At 43.5% G+C, this 14,244-nt stretch overlaps 1 protein-coding gene across 1 annotated transcript in view; it reads right to left on the minus strand.

The window, feature by feature from the left end:
* LOC124002627 (retinoic acid receptor gamma-A-like) overlaps positions 1-1,315 on the minus strand; it is a 77,002-nt gene extending 75,687 nt beyond the window's left edge. The window contains exon 1 of the mRNA XM_046310189.1: positions 1,078-1,315. The gene's annotated coding sequence lies outside the window, so the exon portion shown is untranslated. The remainder of the gene's footprint in view (positions 1-1,077) is intronic.
* Positions 1,316-14,244: the final 12,929 nt, after the last annotated feature.

A 14,244-nucleotide genomic window follows, 5' to 3' on the forward strand; every position in this document is an offset into this window, starting at 1 on the left:
AAAGTGCATTATGAAGGTGTATTACACTGACATGCAGTGCACGTCCCTATAACATGGTCCTTCTGTAGCTCAGTTGGTAGAGCATGGCGCTTGTAACGCCAGGGTAGTGGGTTCGATTCCCGGGACCATCCATATGTAGAATGTATGCACACATGACTGTAAGTCGCTTTGGATAAAAGCGTCTGCTAAATGGCATATAATTCTTTTTTAATAATAATATAATACATAACATTAGTGCGGCCGATGCCATGTGAGAATATTCAAATGGAATGAGGAATCACTTTGATCACTACTGAGACAACAGTTTGTGCATAGATTCAAGGTTTTTCACATATCGTGTCATGCAACGCAGTGCTCATGTCATGCCAGTTTGTCACATTAAGAATGTAAGCGTTTGATTAGGAAACTATAAAGTTGTCATACAATCAGCAAACACACACAAGAACACGTTAAAAAAACACATCACACACTCATGCATACAATACTACACATCTACTCACACTTGTAACAACGGTCAAGCACAAGAAAGAGGCGATCTCTGTCTTTCTCACTAGTTTACCTCCTTCTCTCTCTTTAAATCTGTTCTCAATTAAAGCTGTCCTCAGGAAACTCAAACTCTCCCCTTGTAGAGTCCCATTCCTCCCCAAACACACACAAGCAGTCTCTGTTTCAATCATCTCCCCATCCACACACACACACACACACACACACACACACACACACACACACACACACACACACACACACACACACACACACACACACACACACACACACACACACACACACACACACACACACACACACACACACACACACACACACACACACACACACACACACACACACACACACACACACACACACACACACACACACACACACACACACACACACACACACACACACACACACACACACACACACACACACACACACACACACACACACACTCTTGTCTCAGTCCTGCTCTGACATGTTCTCTTTCTCTCTCACTCCAAAGAAAGACTCAGAAACAAATAAAAAACAGGAAAAAGAGAGACGGTCTGTAAAGTTCAATCCGAAACCCAAACTCACCAGCTCTGCAGTGTGTCTGGAGTACAGATGGACGAATGAAGGAAGAGAGTGGATTGAGTTATGTGTAGTAGAGTTCAGTTCATCAGTCAGAAGTCCCTCTCAGAGCGAAGATAAAGCACAGCCTGTTGCATTCTGCCTTCCTCTCCCTTTTCTCTCTCTCTCTCTCTCTCTCTCTCTCTCTCTCTCTCTCTCTCTCTCTCTCTCTCTCTCTCTCTCTCTCTCTCTCTCTCTCTCTCTCTCTTTCCCTTGATCACTCACTCACTCACTCTCTTCTTGCTCCCTCTCTCTCCCCTACTGAAATCATTATGCACTTTGATTTACAAACCCTCCCTGTCACGTGATCCAACACTTCAAATATACAGTGCATTTTTTTACAAGCCACAGAATGCCTGAAGGAATGGAAAATAGAGTCCAGAAAGCTTAGGTTTCAGCTTCTCAGCCCCCTCCTCTCTCTTTCCTCTCTCTCTCTCTCTCTCTCTCTCTCTCTCTCTCTCTCTCTCTCTCTCTCTCTCTCTCTCTCTTTTTCTTTGTCTCTCACTCTCCCCCTTCACTCTTCGTCCCAAACCTTTGGTCTGTCACCTTACTGTTCTTGGATGTTTCATTTCCTTGACTATTCCCATATCTCCCGTTATGCATATTCCTCTTCCTTTAAAAACAAACAACTGCCCACCCAACTTTGCATGTGTGTGCGCATGTGTGTCAGAGGGGGAAGGGGGGGGGGCATAAATGCCAATTCGTTTGTTTTTCTTCTCAGTCCCAACATGCTCTCATGTTCTATGGTCCTAGATTCTCTTTTCATTTAAAGTCACACACACACACACACACACACACACACACACACACACACACACACACACACACACACACACACACACACACACACACACACACACACACACACACACACACACACACACACACACACACACACACACACACACACACACACACACACACACACACACACACACACACACTGAAACAGTCATTACCTAGCAGACATACACAAACACACATGCAGCAGAAGGCTGTACACCTTCGGGGATATCAGTATGAATCCTTGGCCTTTGCTTAATGTTTACAATGCCTGAACTGTGGGACTGGGGCCAAGGATCTGGGAGCCCAAGAGGGGCCTGAGCCACGGACCACTGAACACACTATTGTGACTAAATCTCCACAGTCACACTGAATACACTCAATCTGACTCAATAGCACAGGTCATTTACCTAGCGACAACAATAATAATAGCAGTCCAATATATATTCAACAATGAATAATAATAATTTAACAAGAATAACAAAGATATAACATCTTGACCATGTTTTGTTATAATCTCCACCCGGCACAGCCAGAAGAGGACTGGCCACTCCTCATTGCCTGGTTCCTCTCTAGGTTTCTTCCTAGGTTCCGACCTTTCTAGGGAGTTTTTTATAGCCACCGTGCTTCTACACCTGCATTGCTTGCTGTTTGGGGTTTTAGGCTGGGCTTCTGTACAGCACTTTGTGACATCAGCTGATGTAAGAAGGGCTTTATAAATACATTTGATTGATTGATAAGTCTGGCCCGTGAAACTACAAATTGAAGTGTGAAAAGCATTTCTCATAAAATTCCTACAAATCTTTTTGCTAAGGAATAACCAACAACTTTTTAAGTAATAACTATTCTTAAAATGCATCAGTTGGGCAAACTCTTAACTAACACATTATGTGATAATAAACAATAATGGGCAATTCCACGATAATAGGTGTTCTAACTGTGCTTTCGTCTAACGTGTTTAGTCTCAGAGGAGCTGATACCCTGGGCTAATTACTGAGCAGGGATGAGTCACAGAACCACTTACCCCCTAACCTCCCCTCAGCCTCACTCCTACCTTAGCCCCTTACCCTGCTATCCCCTTTCAGCCTCAATCACACACACACGCAAACACACAGGCACACACGTATTAGCACATGCACACACACTAAAGACTACACTTGTCACACATCGGGCAACTCCAGAAACACACACACACACACACACATACTTAACACACCTTGACATGTAAAGTACAATGGGTTCATTTATTGCTCTGTTTCAGAAGACGCCTGTTCTGTTCCTCCTCTAGGATTTTCCTAGGCAAATCAGCAGTGTGGTTTTCTGGTAAGGAAGCATTTGATGGAGGTACAATTAATCAGTCATTACATAAAGCCCTACCCCACAGTATCCAAGCCTGCGTGCCTGTCTAAATGCCCATCTGCCTGCCTGCCTGTCTGACTGTCTGTCTTTCTGTCTGTCTCTCTGACTGCCTATCTGTTTGTCTTTCTGCTGTCTGCTTCCCTGCCTGTACACGCAGGAGATGAATTAACTTTCGTCTGTCTCGTAATGTCTGAGGGAAACAGTCTACCAGACTAGCAGTCTTACACACAGTCAACCAGTCTGAAACAGGTTGAACAGACTGAAACTAACTCTAGCCAACTGTAAGACGGCTGGTAACAGACAAGCAAATCAAATGAAGACTGTATCTGATGGACCTTCAGCAGGGATGTAAGAAAGGGTCTCACCATGCAATAGATAGAGTCTGTGTGTGCACATACACTGAGTGTACAAAACATTAAGGACACCTGCCTAATATTGTGAGCATATTACTGTCTGTGGGGCAGTAGCATCAGGGAGGTTAAAGGTTAGTAGCGTTTGTGTTTCAGTGTCAGTGTCAGTGAAGTGTGTGAAGACGAGGGGGGGGGTAGATTTATGGTTTGAGTGTGTGTGTGAGTGTGTGGGTGTGTGCAGTCAACAGAATGAGGTATCGAAGGCAGATAAGAGTGCCTACTCTCTATTTCCTATCCCCTTTCCCCATTGGCTTGCACCCACACTCTGGTTAGTGGTTACAGTTTCTGTTGGTCAGGATAGTGTCTGTCTATGTGTATGGTTGTGTTGTACTGTATTTTGTCACATCAAGAGCAGCTGTTGCCAAAGTAACAGCCAAATAGAGTTCAAAATAAAAAATAAAACAATTATGAACCTAAGTGCATTATGCACATCTGCTACAGCAGGGGTTCACAATGTTTTTGGCCCTGGATCCCATTTTGATGTTTAGTAAAATGTGTGACCCCCACCATGTAAAAAAAAAGGTGATTAATCAACGGCCATTTGGGGCTATGAATCTATTACAAATCATTCTGATAGTACTTTTGACCGTATTTCAAACTGAAAGAAATTTGGTTTTGAAGTGACTGAAATACATAAGAAAGGTATTGGGAAGTACAGAAGATCACCAGGCAATCATTTTGTATGATCTTCTGTGTAGAAAAGAACATCACCATTGATGATATATTTCCCCCGGTGTGATTTAGTACCTGGTCTTGTCCACTTTGTTCTAATGAGTCCTACGCGGCTTGTGGACATTGTAGAGGGAAACATTCTTATCTTTCAGTGATGGGGTCATGATATTTTGTCGTTTCAACGGTTCAGAAGATAGAGCCACATTTGTAGGAAGAAACATAAACCGCTCTGTTCATTAAAACCTAATCTAGTAGCTACTGGAGGTTACTGACATAACCCCGGTTCTGTGAACCAAGCGCGATTTGATTTATTTTATTTCAGAGTTTCTCTAGCTACCCCATTTTCAAATGGGGTGGCAACCCATAGTTTGGGAAACACTGTGCTAAAGGCTGTGAGAGAAAGAGAGGAATGGCAGGTAGTTAGTCCAGCGGTTAAGAGTGTTGGGCCCGCAAATTAAAGGTTGCTGGCTTAAATCCGCAAGCCGACTAGGTAAAGAATCTGTCGATATACCCTTGAGTAAGGCAAATAATTGCTTCTGTAAGTCGCTCTGGATAAGAGTGTCTGCTCAGTGACTCAAATGTAAAACAAAGCTGGGATCGTGGTGAGGATGGAATGAGAGAATAATAGTGGGAGGGCCCTGATAATGTAAAAGGAGGTTGAAAGGCATTACAGCTGTTGTTTGCTCCAGGAAAAGGAAAACAGCAGAGAAACAAGAAGAAGCTGAGAGTGAACTGGAAACGAGGCAGTCGAAAGAGAGTGACATTTTGGAGAACTTAAAATGGGGCCCCATTTGGACGCAAGCAGCGGAGAAACCGCAGAATGGTGTGAGCCCTAGGCTGGAAAGACAGAGCGAGGTAGGGAGGGGGAGGGGAGAGAGAAGAAAATAAGGGGTGGGGGAGGAGAGGGGTGTAGACGGCAGGTTTTAATCAGCAGCAGGCCGTTGGTAATGAGATCACTATCCCGCTTGCTCTCAGATTGATGTCATGTGAAGCTCTGAGAGGCACGCCGAGAACGACAGGCATGCACACACACACGCACGCACGCACGCACGCACGCACGCACACACACACACACACACACACACACACACACACACACACACACACACACACACACACACACACACACAAATAAATAGATACACACACGAATACCAACACTCAGAAAGACCAACACGTCTACAGATAGGCAAACGCTCTTACACCAGTATACATGGTCTGGTGCACACGCCACACACACATACTTTTACTAACCACTAGGTATGTTAAGTGTTGGAAATAAGAACCAACACAAACAAATACAAACAATCACACCTCCACACCTAAACACACTTGAACTCCCTCACACAGAAACACACAGCCACATACATACACATATACAAACAACACCCTGGACCAGTGGCAGAGAGAGAGAGCGAGAGAGAGAGAGCACGAAAGAGAGAGAGAGAGAGAGAGAGAGAGAGAGAGAGAGAGAGAGAGAGAGAGAGAGAGAGAGAGAGAGAGAGACCATATGTTTCCCATGCCAATAAAGCTCTTTGAATTGAGGTGAATTGAATTGAGAGAGAGAGAAAGAGAGAGAGAGAGAGAGAGAGGAGCAGGGGAACAGTTGTCAATTTTGGGTAATAAAGTTAAACACATCCTGTGATGGAGCTCATTCATTCTACAGCAGCCGCACACTGTGTAACTTACACTTCTACACTATATAAAAATATAAGATCCCAGAAATCCTAGATCCCAGAATCCATACACACAAAAAGCTTATTTCTCTCCAACTTTGTGCACAAATTCGCATACATCCCTGTTAGTGAGCATTTCTCCTTTGCCAAGATAATCCATCCAACTGACAGGTGTGGCATATCAAGAAGCTGATTAAACAGCACGATCATTACACAGGTGCACCTTGTGCTGGGGACAATAAAAAGCCACTCTAAAATGTGCAGTTTTGGCACACAATACAATGCCACAGATGTCTCCAGTTTTGAAGGAGCATGAAATTGGCATGCTGACTGCAAGAATCTCGACCAGAGCTGTTGCCAGATAATTTAATGTTAATGTATTTACCATAAGCTGCCTCCAACGTCGTTATAGAGAATTTGGCAGTACGTCTAACCGGCCTCACAACCGAAGTCCACGTTTTCTAATGATGTGATAATAAAAGCAGTTAATAAAACTTCTTAGGAATAGCCCCATTTAAAAAAAATCTCCTAAATGACATACCCAAATCTAACTGCCTGTAGCTCAGGCCCTGAAGCAAGGATATGCATATTTTTGGTGCCATTTGAAAGGAAACACTTTGAAGTTTGTGGAAATGTGAATTGAATGTAGGAGAATATAACACAATAGATCTGATAGAAGAAAATACAAAGAACAAAACAACCAGCCATCACTCTGTTTGTAATTCCCATGGTGTCCACAAGATGGCAGCAGTATACGAGCAAAGTTTCAGACAGATAACTTGAAGTATGAGTGAACTACATGACATTTAGTGTGAAGTCACACAGGTGAAGTCACCCAAGTTCAACATTTGCAAAACAAACAGTTTTCATAACTTCATAACTCTGAATATTCTTATAATTTATGTCCAAAAGGAAAAGGCATGCTGTCGTAAAAGGTTTGCAGCTACATTTTGCGACCCTGATTTGTGCTTATTTGACAAAGTTAAAATCGATCAAGTGAAGACCACCCTCGTCATCAGGGTGCCATGAAGGTGCCGCTCTATGACCAAATAGGACCAATACTGTCCTATAGGATATACTACACCCCTAATGATATAGTGAAGTCTGATTACGTTCTAGGATCTCTGAGGAATAAATACAATGTGATTTGAATGGTTGTAACAACGTTTAGGGTTAGATTTTCACAGATTCCTTTCTTTGCAAATTGAACAAGTGGAAATACAACATCGATCGTGCATGCTATATGGAACTTTTTAGGATATAAAAAAGGATGTTATCTAACACAATGATACTTAATGTTATCTCTGGGACCCTTTGGATGATAAATCAGAGCAAGATTTCAGAATGTAAGTACACATTTCACCTTTAGAGGTGAAATTCTCAAACCTATCGCAGTGAAAAAAAAGTGTTTTGTTAGGAGCTCTCCTCAAACAAAAGCATGGCATATTTCGCAGTAATAGCTACTGCAAATTGGACAGTGCAGTTATATTACCAAGAATTGAAGCTTTCAGCCGATATGAGACACTTAAATGTACTGATATTTGTTATTTCTCTCAAATCTGCAATCATGACACAAGGCGCTGTCCCATTGACGGGACACCTATCCCTGAGAAGTCGTCCTCTACAACTATCTAGAATGAGTCAATCTACAGTTGAAGTTGGAAGTTTACATATACATTAGCCAAATGCATTTAAACTCAGTTTTTCACAATTCCTGACATTTAATCCTAGTAAAAATTCCCAGTCTTAGGTCAGTTAGGATCACTACTTTATTTTAAGAATGTGGGTCAGAAGTTTACATACACTCAATTAGTATTTGGTAGCTTTGCCTTTAAAATGTTTAACTTGGGTCAAACGTTTTGGGTAGCCTTCCACAAGCTTACCACAATAAGTTGGGTGAATTTTGGCCCCTTCCAACTGACAGAGCTGGTGTAAATGAGTCAGGTTTGTAGGCCTCCTTGCTCGCATACGCATTTTCAGTTCTGCCACAAATTTTCTATAGGATTGAGGTCAGGGCTTTGTGATGGCCACTCCAATACCTTGATTTTGTTGTCCTTAAGCCATTTTTCCACAACTTTGGAAGTATGCTTGGGGTCAATCTCAATTTGGAAGACCCATTTGCAACCAAGCTTTAAACTTCCTGACTGAAGTCTTGAAATGTTACTTCAATATATTCCTGCATCATGATGCCATCTATTTTGTGAAGTGCACCAGTCCCTCCTGCAGCAAAGCACCCCAACTTCATGATACTGCCACCTCCGTGCTTCACGGTTGAGATGGTGTTATTCGGCTTGCAAGCCTCCCCCGTTTTCCTCCAAACATAACGATGGTCATTATGGCCAAACAATTCTATTTTTGTTTCATCAGACCAGAGGACATTTCTCCAAAAAGTATAATCTCTGTCCCCATGTGCAGTTGCAAACTGTGGTCTGGCTTTTTATGGCGGTTTTGGAGCAGTGGCTTCTTCCTTGCTGAGCGGTCTTTCAGATTATGTTGATATAGGACTCATTTGACTGTGGATATAGATATTTTTGTACCTGTTTCCTCCAGCATCTTCACAAGGTCCTTTGCTGTTGTTCTGGGATTGATTTGAACTTTTCGCACCAAAGGACGTTTATCTCTAGGAGACAGAACGTGTCTCCTTCCTGAGCGGTATGACGGCTGCCTGGTCCCATGGTGTTTATACTTGAGTACTATTGGATGTATAGATGAACGTGGTACTTTCAGGCATTTGGAAATTGCTCCCAAAGATGAACCAGACTTGTGGAGGTCTACAATTTTCTTGGCTGATTTATTTTGATTTTCCCATGATGTCAGGCAAAGAGGCACTGAGTTTGAAGGTAGGCCTTGAAATATATCCACAGGTACACCTCCAATTCACTAAAATTATGTCAGTTAGCCTATCAGAAGCTTCTAAAGCCATGACATCGTTTTCTGGAATTTTCCAAGCTGTTTAAAGGCACAGGAATTGTGATACAGTGAATTATAAATTAAATAATCTGTCTATAAACAATTGTCATGCACAGAGTAATGTCCTAACCAACTTGCCAAAACTATAGTTTGTTAACAAAAAATTTGTGGAGTGGTTGAAAAACGAGTTAATGACTCCAACCTAAGCTTATGTAAACTTCCGACTTCAACTGTATGTCTAGCTAACAAATCTACCAACTTTAGCTTCAAAGTAGCCTAGCTAGAGTGCTTCCTAACATTAGCTAGCTAGATTGATACAATCATGCTGCGAGCCGCTAAATTAACAATTTAGACTCACTGAATTAATGTGTTTTGGCACAGGATAAAGAAGATGAAACGATCTGCTGCTGCTACCCAAGACCAATGAATACTGAAGTACCTAAAAAAAATGTTAGCCAACCAGTTTGTTCGTCCAGTAATGTTAGTTGGCGTATTGTTTTATTTCCACTGCTGGTGATTACTCACAAATGTTTATTGCACAAATGTCACAGTCTTAAAAGTAAAAAAACTAGAGTTCCACCACAGATCAGTCGACACAGACAATATTAACACATTTGTCCAACCATAACAGATGGATGGCTAATGCAGAAAGAGAGATTTGATGGATTCTAGCACAACCATAACTTTTCACAAGTACAGAGACAGGCAGCCATGGCATCAGTCTTGGACTCCCGCTCAGCCCAGTCCAAGCTCTTCTCTGTCCTGGCACCCCAGTGGTGGAACCAGAATCCCCCTGAAGCTAGGACGGCAAAGTCCCTGTCCATCTTCTGAGAACATCTGAAACTCTACCTCTTCAATCCATATCTTAAATAATCCCACAGCTATTTTCAGATGTTCGATTGGGTTCAATTCCAGGCTCTGGCTGGGCCACTGAAGGACATTCAGAGACTTGTCCTGAAGCCTGTCCTGCGTAGTCTTGGCTATGTGCTTGTGCTAGGGTCATTGTCCTTTTGGAAGGTGAATATTCGCCCCAGTCTGAGGTCCTGAGTGCTCTGGAGCAGGTTTTCATCAAGGATCTCTCTGTACTTTGCTTCATTCATCTTTCCCTTGATCCTGACTAGACTGTCATTCCCTGCCTCTGACGAACATCCCACAGCATGATGCTGCCACCACCATGCTTCTCTGTAGGGATGGTCTTGGTCAGGTGATGAGTGGTTTCCTCCAGACGTGAAGCTTGGAATTCAGGCCAAAGAGTTCAATATTGGTTTCATCAGACCAGATCATCTTGTTTATCAGGGTCTGAGAGTACTTTAGGTGTCTGGAGCTCTATCAGAGTGACCATTGGGTTCTTAGTCACCTCCCTGACCAAGGCCCATCTCCCCTGATTGCTCAGTTTGGCCAGGCGGCCAGCTCTAGGAAGAATGTGGATGGGTTCAAACTTCTTCCATTTAAGAATGATGGAGGCCATTGTGTTCTTGGGGACCTTCAATGATACAGAAATGTTTTGGTACCTTTCCCCAGATGTGTGCCTCGACCCACTCCTGACTCGGAGCTCTACGGACAATTCCTTTGGCCTCATGGCTTGGTTTTTGCTCTGACATGCACTGTCAACTGTGGGACCTTATATAGACAGGTGTGTGCCTTTCCAAATAATGTCCAATCAATTGAATTTACCACAGGTGGACTCCAATCAAGTTGTATAAACATCTCAAGGATAAGCAAAGGAAACAGGATGCACCTGAACTCATTTTCAAGTCTCATAGCAAAGGGTCTGAATAATTATGTAAATAAGGTATTCCTGTTTTTTGTTTGTAATAGATTTGCAAACATTCCTAAAAAAACACTATTTCCGCTCTGTCATTATGGGATAATGTGTGTAGATTGATGATACATTTAAAAAAAATCAATTTTATAATATGGCTGTAAAGTAAAAAAATTCGGAAAAAGTGAAGTGGTGTGAATACTTTCCGAATGAATTGTACAATCACTGTGGTATGTGGTGTTCCCACCAGCCTGCCCACTTGGGGCGAAATGTAGGGAAAATGACGTAATTCAGAAAACAGTCACTTTTTGGATTGAGATGCATCCAATGCAAAAAAATGTCTCTAACTTAAACTGACAGATTTTTATGATCCCCTAGTCTCTCTGGCACTATTGGGTGATGGGTGGTGCTGAGCTACATTAAGTTATAAAACTCACAGGCAGGGAAATCCGAAACAGCCACACCTAAATATGGGTAGCATATTTACAGAAAGTCTGCTGGGAGCCCTGCTCGACCAGCTATGTTCCGCCACCCCCGTCACCCCCTGTCACTCCCCCTCAGTGGCACGTTAGGAGAGGCCAGAGGACAGACAACTGTGTCTAGGCACCCTAAATCAGGGCTAGTTTGCTGTGTCCAGTAGGGTGTCATGGTAGGCTCTCCAACAGAGCCCAATAGTGTCCCAAGGATGGAGCCAGAGAAGGAGGGTGGGCATGGCGGCTGCTCTCTTACCAGGGCAGGATGGTGGTCCACTCCTGGGTCTGGAGGATTCTCCGTCACAGGCTTCACACCCAGAAGATGAGTCTCACGTGTGGAGTGCTGGCGTTGGCACAGTTGGTGCGCCTGAGGCCTTTTGGTAGGCGGTGATGAAGGCTGCAGCATCCACTCGAGCACAGCAGACTGGATTGGTGGGGGCAGGGCTCCTACCTGGACCGGTGCATGGGCTGATGGCTGATGGCTGATGCACTGCTTGACAATGTTGTGCCTGGAGAAATGGTGCTCATGCTGGAGGCTGGAACTCAGTTCTCGCAGACTAAGGACCAGGCTGGGGGACAGCTGGCTGGGCCAACAGAGTGGACTGTTGGTGCAGAGTAGAGGTTTGCATGGGGTGATGAGGTGATGCTGCGTGGCTTCTGAAGGCTGACACCACTTGTCCAGTAGGCTTTGGCCCAGTCCCCATCACAGACATCCCCTCTAGTGTTGCTGGGGCCGAGGAGGTGGTGCATCCCTGCTCAGGGTCCCCAAGTCACCTGTCCTGCCACCCGGTTCCCCCAACGGGATGAGGCTTTAAGTCCCCGCTGTCGCTGCCTAAACAGGCAGAAGGGATTTATAAAATCCGGCAGAGCAATAGGTCAAACTCCAAGCTGCCTTTACTCCACATGCTGATGAAGAAAAGGGGGTGTAATCTGAGGGTGGAGGTCTGGATGGTTAGTCTCCTGTGAATTCTCTGTAAGCTGCCATAGTGGTGCCAGCAAGTCCCAAATCCGACGAGTTAAAGGACCATGAAAGAGAATGGCTCTCAAGTTGGGCTGATTCACTGACACCTTTACCGGTCAAAGGAATAAGGCAACCTCACAGAGAGTTCCACACACTACAGAACTTTATTTACAGATGACATATGAGATGGATGTGGTTCTGTACAGAGAAAGATAAAGGAATTAATATAGGAATAAACATATAGCATGAGAATGAATGAGTAATAATAATACTGACTGTATAAGGAGATAGTGACATAAGGAAAGGACTGTATAACACATCGCATCAACTACTATTAACAACTAGCAATAGTAACAACCAACAGTAAAGGCACAAGTTTCAATAACATCACTCACGTCTGTCCATGCACTCCATCACTCTTGTCCACTTGGAGAGAGACTGAAGAGGCTCTGACCTGAACAGGCAGAACTGTCAGGTGTCCTGCCCCCTCTAACAACCTATAGGTGGCCTGGTAGCAGAGGTCACTGGGAGTTTGGGGAGACAGTTTATGATCCCCTAGTCTCTAGCAGGACACCTGCAGTGCGTTTGCAGGACAATTGCAGTGCGCGCTCGCATGGGGGCAGAGCAGTGGAGGCTCCTCAGAGGAGGAAGGGGAGAACCAACCTCCAACATTGAAAAAACGCATCCTTTTTAGATAAAACTATACTAAATATATTCAAGTCACCAAATAGTTAATTAAAACACACTGTTTTGCAATGAAGGTCTATAGCATCCTCAACAGCACTGTAGGGTAGCACCATGTTGTAGCCGGAGGACAGCTAACTGCTGTCGTCCGGCTACACAGTGATAGACTTACACAGTGATTATAGACTTACACAGTGATTATGACAACCTCCGGAGGACGCCCTCCAACCTATCAGAGCTCTTGCAGCATGAACTGACATGTTGTCCACCCAATCAAAGGATCAAAAAATGAATATTGTACTGAAAGCATAAATCTACAGCGAGCTAGCACTGCAGTGCATAACATGTGGTGAGTAGTTGACTCAAAGAAAAAGAAAGACAATAGTTGAACAGTTTTCAACAAATTAATTTCTTCAACACTGAATGAGAAGCAAGAGAGAGAAAGTTTCACTTACTTAGCTAGCAAATGCAGCTGGCTAGTTTAGTTACTCCAACGCCTGACTCAAACAGAGGGATGCTATGTTAGCTAGCTGGCTACAACTATCCAACACAACACTAAATCTCTTCCAAGGTAAGCTTTTGGTTGAATTAATTTATTGCCACTGGGGACTGCCTGTGTAACTGCTCACTGAATATACACTGTAACACTACTGCATTATTGTAGCGGGTTTACTAATGCATTAGTTCTATTAGCTATGTTGACTAGGACGTTACTTTAGCTAATAAGGGGAAAACAATATGGTGTTTGTGTAGCGGTTATGACATGGTTTGGCTTGGAAAGTTTTTTTCCCCCTGGTCATATACAACTGATGTGTTTGTCCAATAAAATATCTTGTTTGTAACTGTTGAACTAATGATTACACCCTCGATGAGCTGGATGCAGGCAGGAGTGTGCAAGACGGTATTGCATGTGTCACTGTCTGTCCATGTGACACTGTCTGTCATCTCAAATTTTTATCTCGACCTGTGTGCACCTACATTGTAAAATTCATAGGCTAGGTTAGAGCAACCTCATGATGGGTAGAGGGAAAATTAGAGTATCACGTAGTAGCCTAAACCTATCGTTGTTACATTGAACTGGGTGAAGGGAATATGAATGACAGTCGTCGCTGTTACATTGAACTGGGGAAAGGGAATATGAATGACAGTCGTCGCTGTTACATTGAACTGGGGGAAGGGAATATGAATGACATTCGTCGCTGTTACATTGAACTGGGGAAGGGAAATATGAATGAACTGGGGGAGTCGTCGCTGTTACATTGAACTGGGGGAAGGGAATATGAATGACAGTCGAACTGGGGAAGGGAATATGAATGACAGCTGTTACATTGAACTGGGGAAAGGGAATATGAATGACAGTCGTCGCTGTTACATTGAACTGGGGGAAGGGAATATGAATGACATTCATCGCTGTTACATTGAACTGGGGGAAGGGAATATGAAT

This window comes from Oncorhynchus gorbuscha, linkage group LG18 (genome assembly GCF_021184085.1).
Source record: "Oncorhynchus gorbuscha isolate QuinsamMale2020 ecotype Even-year linkage group LG18, OgorEven_v1.0, whole genome shotgun sequence".
NCBI classification, from domain to species: domain Eukaryota; kingdom Metazoa; phylum Chordata; class Actinopteri; order Salmoniformes; family Salmonidae; genus Oncorhynchus; species Oncorhynchus gorbuscha.